The sequence below is a fragment of the Ostrea edulis genome, chromosome 9, assembly GCF_947568905.1.
Source record: "Ostrea edulis chromosome 9, xbOstEdul1.1, whole genome shotgun sequence".
Taxonomy (NCBI): domain Eukaryota; kingdom Metazoa; phylum Mollusca; class Bivalvia; order Ostreida; family Ostreidae; genus Ostrea; species Ostrea edulis.
In genome coordinates, this window is record NC_079172.1 from 1,155,222 (window position 1) to 1,164,218 (window position 8,997).

General features: G+C 34.8%; 1 long non-coding RNA gene across 1 annotated transcript; it reads right to left on the reverse strand.

Annotated features, from left to right (window-relative positions):
* Positions 1-359: 359 nt before the first annotated feature.
* Positions 360-7,361, reverse strand: LOC130049971 (uncharacterized). Its single transcript, XR_008798317.1, has 2 exons — positions 4,686-7,361; positions 360-681 (listed from the first exon to the last, which is right to left on the reverse strand). It is a non-coding gene; the product is annotated as an uncharacterized LOC130049971 (long non-coding RNA).
* Between the last annotated feature and the right edge of the window lie 1,636 nt (positions 7,362-8,997).

Sequence of the window (8,997 nt, forward strand, 5' to 3'; positions counted from 1 at the left end):
TTGATCACTGTTCATTATCTTCACCTTTCATCAGCACCAACATCACGATAACAATAATTATCAGCAATTATCAGCTAAGAATGGCACTCTCAGTACATTTTCCTTTCAGTAGTGGTACTTAATAATCGTCCGATATCTTTACATCTCTTCGACTATCAAGTTCAATAATCTCGAAAATATTTAGTTCACTTGAAGAAGGCTATCATTGGCAGGAAATTTGGGAAAATTTTTGAGAAAATAGTTTATCCATTTTAGTGTTGTTTTATGGGATGAAAATCTCTCATGACTTAGATAGGTTTAAAAGATCGTTGGTTGAGGTGGTAGTCAGAAAAACAGTAAAAAAAAAAAAGTAAGAATTGTTTGTCTTTTAAGGTATTCTTTTTTTTCATAAAACAACATAATGTCACAAATATGATAATTTTAGAATGCATATACATTGGTATACTTTGTCAAGTATATGTATATGAAACGTTGGAACTGTAATTAGAAAAAAATATAATTTTTGCGTCCCTTGTTCATAACAAGCCTTTTGGTTTTACAATACACCGTCTTTCTAACGTAATATGTATTAACAGAAATTTCCTTGTTCTGTTCCGGTTTTTTTATCCATGTTTTATAACACCCTGATGACGATTTACGATGCAGTATTGGTACTAAAACGTTGCCCTAGATGATTTATATCTTTAAAAAGAAATAGAGATAAATATAAAGATCATATTTCAATACATATAGACCATGGGCCAGTAACACATTTACCCCCCCCCCCCAGGGATTTTTCTACACTATGATTGTTTGAAAGTGTGTATAAAATAAAGGTAAATGAATGTTGTTTGATAAATTTATGTTGGGGCGTTTTCAAGATATGGCCATTTGAATTTATAAAAAGTTTGGCAAATTCAACATGGCTGTTACGGTGTTCCATACCGCAATAAAGACGACACATTGTAAACACAAACAACGGGAAAGGAACTTCCCAGAGACGACATCTGTGAGAAATACGTATAAAAATAGATAGGGACTTCCCAGAGACGACATCTGTGAGAAATACGTATAAAAATAGATAGGGACTTCCCAGAGACGACATCTGTGAGAAATACGTATAAAAATAGATAGGGACTTCCCAGAGACGACATCTGTGAGAAATACGTATAAAAATAGATAGGGACTTCCCAGAGACGACATCTGTGAGAAATACGTATAAAAATAGATAGGGACTTCCCAGAGACGACATCTGTGAGAAATACGTATAAAAATAGATAGGGACTTCCCAGAGACGACATCTGTGAGAAATACGTATAAAAATAGAAGACAGTGTTTTATAGAAAGTGGTATATATTTTTAAATGTCTACAAATTACGAAATTATACAGTGTATACCAAATTCCTAAAATAACATATACCTATTAACATGTTCAATACTAAATAAACAGTATGAAAAACGGTTCATTCCTAGATACTATAATTCACAGACCTTATCTTTATATGATGTATATGTAATCTTGAGTTAGTAAATATAACTTTCAACATAAAAATCGTTGTCCACATTTCCAAGTCTCACACGATACATCTAATGTATGGAAGCCCATAAATGTATATAATCAATAAAAAGAAAGCACATGGATTACTTTTGAGTATACAATGCAAAAATGGGGGAAACCCTTATAAATAAAGGCTCGACTACTGAGAATATGACATATTACAAACAATAAACTAATTTCTGAATAATTCAGATTAATGAATTGTATTAATCTACAATTGTAAAATAGATAAATATATTGTCACATGTAATATTGAACACCTTTACAATTTTCAGCTTACTTATAAAGATGTCACATAAGACAGTATCCCAAGAATAATAAAGGCATAGATTGTTTACTAGCTTTAAATGGTGCCTTACATGGTTTCTATTGCTGGTGTTATAATAATTTACAAATATTAATTAGTTACTAGAAGTAAATCTTGAGCATTGACGAAGTTGCGCCGAGTCAAGTGAACTGTAAGACTAAGAGACGTTTACTCAACCTGTGTTCACTATCGACACTTTTCAACACCCATAAATGTCTGTTCTATAATGAAGAAACTCAAGTACAAGGAAAAAAATACAAACTTGTGAAGTGTGTGACAAAAACAGTAGAAGCCATTTAAAAAACTCTGCATACAATAACACAATAAATTAGTTGGTTGCTTGTATATTGTTTAACGTACTGCTCGAGAATTTTTCACTCATATGGAAGCGTCACCATTGCCGATGAAGGGCTGCAAAATTTAGGCCTATATGCTCGGCGCTTACGGCCATTGAGCAGGGAGGGATCTTTATCATGCCACACCTGCTGTGAAACGAGACCTCGGTTTTTGCGATCTCATCCAAAGGACAGCCCCATTTAGTCACCTATTACGATAAGGAAAGGGGTGTCGAGAACCTATTCTAACCTGGATTTCCACGGGACAATGGTTTTCTTGCCCCATTATTTGCCTCTTATAAAAAGCAAAAGGTACCGAGGACCTATCCCTTCTAACCCAGATACCCACGGGACAACTGTAAGTAAAGTTCAGTATATTGATTTGGTTGCTAAAGGGGGGGAATGTTTTATCCAACCTGTAGAAAAACGTACACTAAGTCCGATGATCTAAACAAGTCAGAACCTAAAATTGATATAATTTTTGAGCAACATGGACAGACTTTATCCGAATATATGGAGATAAATATCATGTAGAAGTATGTGGTTGAAAGTATGACAAAGCTCAGAGAGAGATACTTGTCATTTATCCCGATTCATATAATAGTGATTGCAAAACTTGAAACGTAAATAAAAAAACACAAAGAAAATTTGGTAGCAAAATTGAATTTTGGAAAACTCCAAAGGCGAACTGATACAATCTGCATGTGTTGCTACTGAATTGAGTCTGCATTTGCGTTAGCCCTTTCAAGTCATAGAATCTGCTATGATCATCAAAAGGTATATTTCTGACTGCCACAAAATTGTCATGCAATAACTTACCACGGCCACCTCTCCATCATCTCTGAATACATGTGTATATAAAATCTCATTGTACGTCTCTCTCAAGTCGTATCAGACAACCGATCTTATTTTCAAAGGCAAAAAGGTTTCCCAAATCGTACTCTCAGGACATATGTGTCTCAGATAGGGATGGCAAATGGATATTACCTAAGCACCTCACGTTTAAAATGACTATGCACCATCTGACGAGAAGTACTAAGTTGATTACACTATCAAACATGTTATGTCACTGTAGATTGATTGATTGTATCTTGCTTAACGTCCCTCTCAAGGATTTTTCACTCATATGGAGACGTCATCAGGACCGGTGAAGGGCTTCAAATTTAGGCCTTTACTCGGCGCTTACGGCCATTGAGCAGTGAGGGTTCTTTAGAGCGCCACACCTACTGCGACATGGGACATCCGTTTTTAAGGTCATCTCCGAGGACTCACGACATTCACACCTGATGCCGAGCGTTTAGCGATGGAACTGTCACTAACTGTTTTAACAACTTAGGTTTGTCGCGGCCGGTTGTAGAAGTTACTCACAGACTCAAGAGTTTGAAACTACTATTTGCAATGCGATTACAAATTCTGGACTAATATTGCATGCAAGAATATCTCTTACTAATAACTCAGTAATTCATATACCTCGCCTTAATGTCAAACAACTTGATATATAAACAAGGGGTTAAGTTCTTTAATGCAAAATACATTTTTGTGAATGTCCATATTGTGTTTGAAAGATTCTCGAAGATTTTCCATTTTTAAACTATACTTTAATTACAAATTTCATGAGTTTGTCCCGAAACTTGAAAAGGTCCCCTTGCATTAATGTCAAACAATCTTTTTCACAATTCAAGGGTTACATACGTTCAAAAAATAATTGTTTTCAAGGGTCCATATTATTTATAAATGATTTGAAGAACTTTTCCATTTTCGGCGATTTTTAAAGAAAAAAAATCATGTTTTAGCCCCAGAAGTCGTAAACGTCCCCAATTATTTATGCCAAACATCTTGTCAATGAAAGGGTTACATAAGTTTACATAATACTTGTTTGTAAATGTCAATGATATCTATATCGGATATGAAGAGGGTTTTTTTTTCCCAGTTTTCGGCTATTATTTTTACAAATTTTGGGGTTTTGCCCCCAAAATCTAAAAGGTCTCAATGTTTACAATCTGATTTATAGTTAAAGGGTTACAGACTTTCATAAGAAATAATTGTTTTCAAATGTCCATGTCATCTATATAGGATCTGAAGGATTTTTCTATTTTTCGTCAATTTTTAAAGAAAAAATCATGTTTAGCCCCAAAACTCGTAAATGCCCTCACATATTTATGTCAAACAACTTTATATATAAATAAAGGGTTATGTTAGTTTAAAAAATACTTGTTTGCAAATGTCAATGACATCTATATCGGATCTGAAGAGTTTTTCCAGTTTTTGACTATCATTTTTACAAATTTCATGTTTTGTGCCCCAAAACTCGTAAACTCCTCCACGTAGAAATGTCAAACAACCTGATTTATAATCTAGGGACTATGTACTTTCAAAAAATACTTGTTTGCAAAAATCTCTAGAGGGTCCCCCATTACCTTTACTAGCCAATGGTCTAAGAATATCAAATAAGCATCAGATTTATTTGATCAGAATCATCAATTTGCGGTTTTCAACGCACACATACTGTTGTAGAGGTCAGCCGAATTCGATAGCCGATGGCCAGTTAGCTCAGTTGGTAGAGCACCTGACTAGAGAAATTCAGGGGGCTCGGGTTTGAATCCCGGTTTGATCCGTTGCATTATCTACCGTGTTGTTACATTTGGTGCCGAAGACCAACCCCTGGAACTGACAAGTGAAAATGCCTACCAGGGGATGAAGATCCTGGTTTGATGTCTTCGGATGTGAAGACATTTAAGGAGAGTGCATACAGTATTGCTTGCAGGTTTGTTTACAGAGCATGTTTCAAACCGAAAGTAGGAAAATTCGTTACCCGATCAACAACGTGTTTAATTCTGTCCTTCTCTCTGTCACCTCACATGTCCTGTCAATGTCCAATATTCAGTAATTAGCGTTGACAGTTCTCAAATTGATTTAGAATTACACCACACGTATGGGGGTCAGCAATTCCCCGTCACAGGAAGTAATTTTCAAGGAGGCCTTGCTAGAAGACGGAACGAAAAATGGAATGGAACGTAATTTTTGCATTGATCCATGTCGATTTCAGCGTTTTGTTAAATCATTTGAAAAATAAAGTGATGACTTAACGATGCTGTATGGATGAAAAATTGGTTTGATTTCTTGGCATTTTCAAAACATTCGTCCCGATTTCATCTGCACTAAGCACAAGGGCTACTTTTCTCTGGAATGCGTCTTCCCCGTTCTGATTTTAGCGCTATTTATAGAACGGGGATTTACACAAAATCATCGTAACCAAAATGTATATGTTTGTTTTATTCCATTGCTACCAAAAAACCAACCGTGTAAATGAAACACAAAATCATATTAAAGAAACAACACAGATAGCGATGACACGGATACACACGAGTTTCCGGTATATATCGTCTGCTTTACGAGTTCGATAACATGACTGAGCAAGCGGCGACTTTTGATCTTGGTGATATTAATGAAATTGAACTACATGATATGCGGCTCAACGAGGGCGATTTAGTTGAAAAGATGATAAGCTTTTTACTTGATATTGAAATGAACCGAATCAGAATTCAATGTTTCCACGGCACAACCAGTGTTCCGCGTCTTCTTGAACGCAATGTAGCAAAAATCCAGTCACCACTTTTTTCCCTTTATATCTAATTCAGTTTTTAACCATTGCACCTTTAATTTGCCTATATGTCTTGTTGTTTTCATTGTTACGTAAAATTATGTATTCACCAAAATTTTACTAATATATGCATGTGTGTAGTTTAACCCTTTAACGCCCAGTGACGCCTTTTATGTGCCGACGGGATTAAATTGGGGGCGTTTTGTTAAGAATTGGAATATGATGAAACAAATCATATTTTCTAAAAGTAGAGTAAAAATTAAACAATTTTTCTACTCAAAGTTTTTCTGTGCGATGTTGGGAACTAGTTGAAAACACGCATTTAAAATCGCACATCGTTACCGGAAAGTAGGAAAATTAAGCCGAAATGACAAAAATTGTGTTATATTCTGTTAGTAAAATCTTTTCTGATAAACACAATATTTAAAAACGTATATCATATTCGGAAAGGTTTAAACATTTGCTTCATTTATTCTTACGATCATATTTAGGTACGGGCATAGGGCATAGACCTATTTCTTCATGATAGTAATGCATTTTACAAGTTACACGCGATAAAAATGCATTTTGACGTCATTTGACATTAGTGTGCGTGTGTATTGCGCAAATAAATTATATAACGATACATAACTATATTTACGTGGAAAAAGTAAATAAATCTGTGATTGGGTTTTTGTTTTTGTTTTATGAATTAGAACTGTTTTACAACCTAAATACAATGTACATTTATTTCCCTATGTAAGCGTGTCCGCCTTCAGCCTAGGTATACGTGTGTGAACAATGGCTAATGGTATCTTCACATTCACGGATTTTTCTTACGGACCCTTACGTATTCCACAAATCCATAAAGTTACGATTTAGACACGGATACCGACGAGTGATTTACGAATGCTTGTGATTGACTATGAGTCGGAGATCCGTAAGGACTCGTAAGAAAAATCCGTGAGTATGAAGGTGGTATAATGCGCACGGGATTTGTGTTTTTTTCTCTATCTTTTTCACATACATGTCCGCATTCAGCCAAAGTATATGTGTGTGAAAAATGGCTAAAGCGCACGGGATTTGTGTGTATTTTCTCTCTCTCTATCTTTTTCACGTAGATGTATTACATGTATATAATCTAAAAGAATTAAGTTTTGTTCACATTTGAGTGTCTCACATGCATGAATAATAAAAAAAGAAGGTATAGATGTATATTTCCATTAGATGAATAGGCAATATCTATGATGTAGGCTATGGAAAGGACTAAAATGTACATTTTTCATAAGTTAATCATTACGAGCAAGGTGTCGGTGTGTGTTGGATGTAAGTATGTATACTTATTTAAAAGTGTTAGCGTTTAGATTAGGATTTTTCCCTTTATTTGCAATAATAATCTGTTAGAATTTAAAAAAAAAAAATAACTTCAGTACAAGTATGTCAAATGAGTTGTTTTGACTGAATATTTCCATTTCTTGTTACGTTGTCATGACTGTAACATAAACAGCGCATAAGGACAAGTGACGTTATTGGCTATATACCGTCGAGGTTTTTTCTTCTTCATTTTTTCAACTTTCATACTATGCTTAATTATTCTTTTTATTTACACAACTAGGATGTTCTTCTCATCCCACTTACGTAAAAAGGACGTAATATTTTATTATGACGTCATGAATATACGCTAAAGATGAGCTGTTTAGCGGAATCTGTTGATAAACTTTAGCAAAAACAAATACTTTTGCATGCAACAACCAGATTTATATTTTGCATCTTTAATTATCCATTAATATTCTTCTATGGTGTCGGTTGTTGGCTACAAACAATATGAATTTTAAAAAAGAATGAATGCGAAATCGGCTGTTTTCGATACGCAGTCAATATTTTGCATGTTATAGAACTGGAAAAAAAAATGTTTAATTATCCATTAATATTCTTCTTTCATTATGAATATGGTGTCGGTTGTTGGCTGCAAACAATATGAAATTTAAAAAAGAATGAATGCGGAAATCGGCCGTTTTCGTTACGCAAAGTCAATATTTTGAATGTCTGCTACTTTTCCCGCTAAATTTTAAACTATCTTTAATACAAATACATCAAATATAATGCATAAAACTTGTTGCTAATAATATTGACGTTTTTGTGCGCGGTTTTTTTAAAAGCAGTTTTCTTACATCAATTTTAACGTACATGCATGTATGTATATATGATGCATGTTGAAATTAAATATTACTACATTAGTAATTAGATATTGATTCCAAAGGTTCTTAAAACGGTTTAGATTAAAAATAAAATAACGGCAAATCATTATTTATGTCTTCCAGCGAGATGTGGTTTCTTTAAAACGTCGAAAACCTGTGATCGATTTGAAACTTCGACCATTGTTGTGGCAGATTTTTTTCTATATCGCGTATGATTGATTGATTGAATATTGTTTAACGCCCCTCTTGAGAATATTTCACTCGTGGAGACCTTACCACTACCGCTGAAGGGCTGCACAATTTAAGCCTATGGTCGGTGCTCATGGCCATTGAGCAGGAACCAATCTTTATCGTGCCACACCTGCTGTGACACGAGACCTCATCTTGCGGTCTCATCCGAAGGACCGCCCCATTTAGTCGCCTCTTACGACAAGCAAGGAGTACTGAGGACCTACTCAAACCCGGATCCCCACGGAATCATATATATATATATATATATATATATATATATATATATATATATATACACATGTGTGTGTGTAATAGATGCACATTTACAGATACACATATAACAAAGGTAATTGGGCAGGATGTACATACATGTGTATATATACATGTATAGATATAAATATTCAGGCACCGTAGTATCGAGGAGGGGTTGCCCCTCCACTTTGGGTGGTGGTGGTGGTGGGGGTGATGTCGACCATATCTTTGCTATGGGAACAACTTGACCAGCCTAAAGATACTTCAACTTTTATCAATCTTATAAAATATATAATATATGTGTTGTGATGATGGTTACTAAAAGTTTATATTAGTATTGACGTACGCCCCCTCCATAATTAGGAATACTGGAGTATAACTGTAAGGTGATGTAGACACCCATATCTCTCTCTCTCTCTCTCTCTCTCTCTCTCTCTCTCTCGTCAGTGTTTTGGATAGGCCTGACCCGCACATTGAAAAACGAAAATACATGAATGATATTTATAAAATTCATTTTTTTTAAAAAGTATGTTGTAGTTACATATACTGTCTCTTGG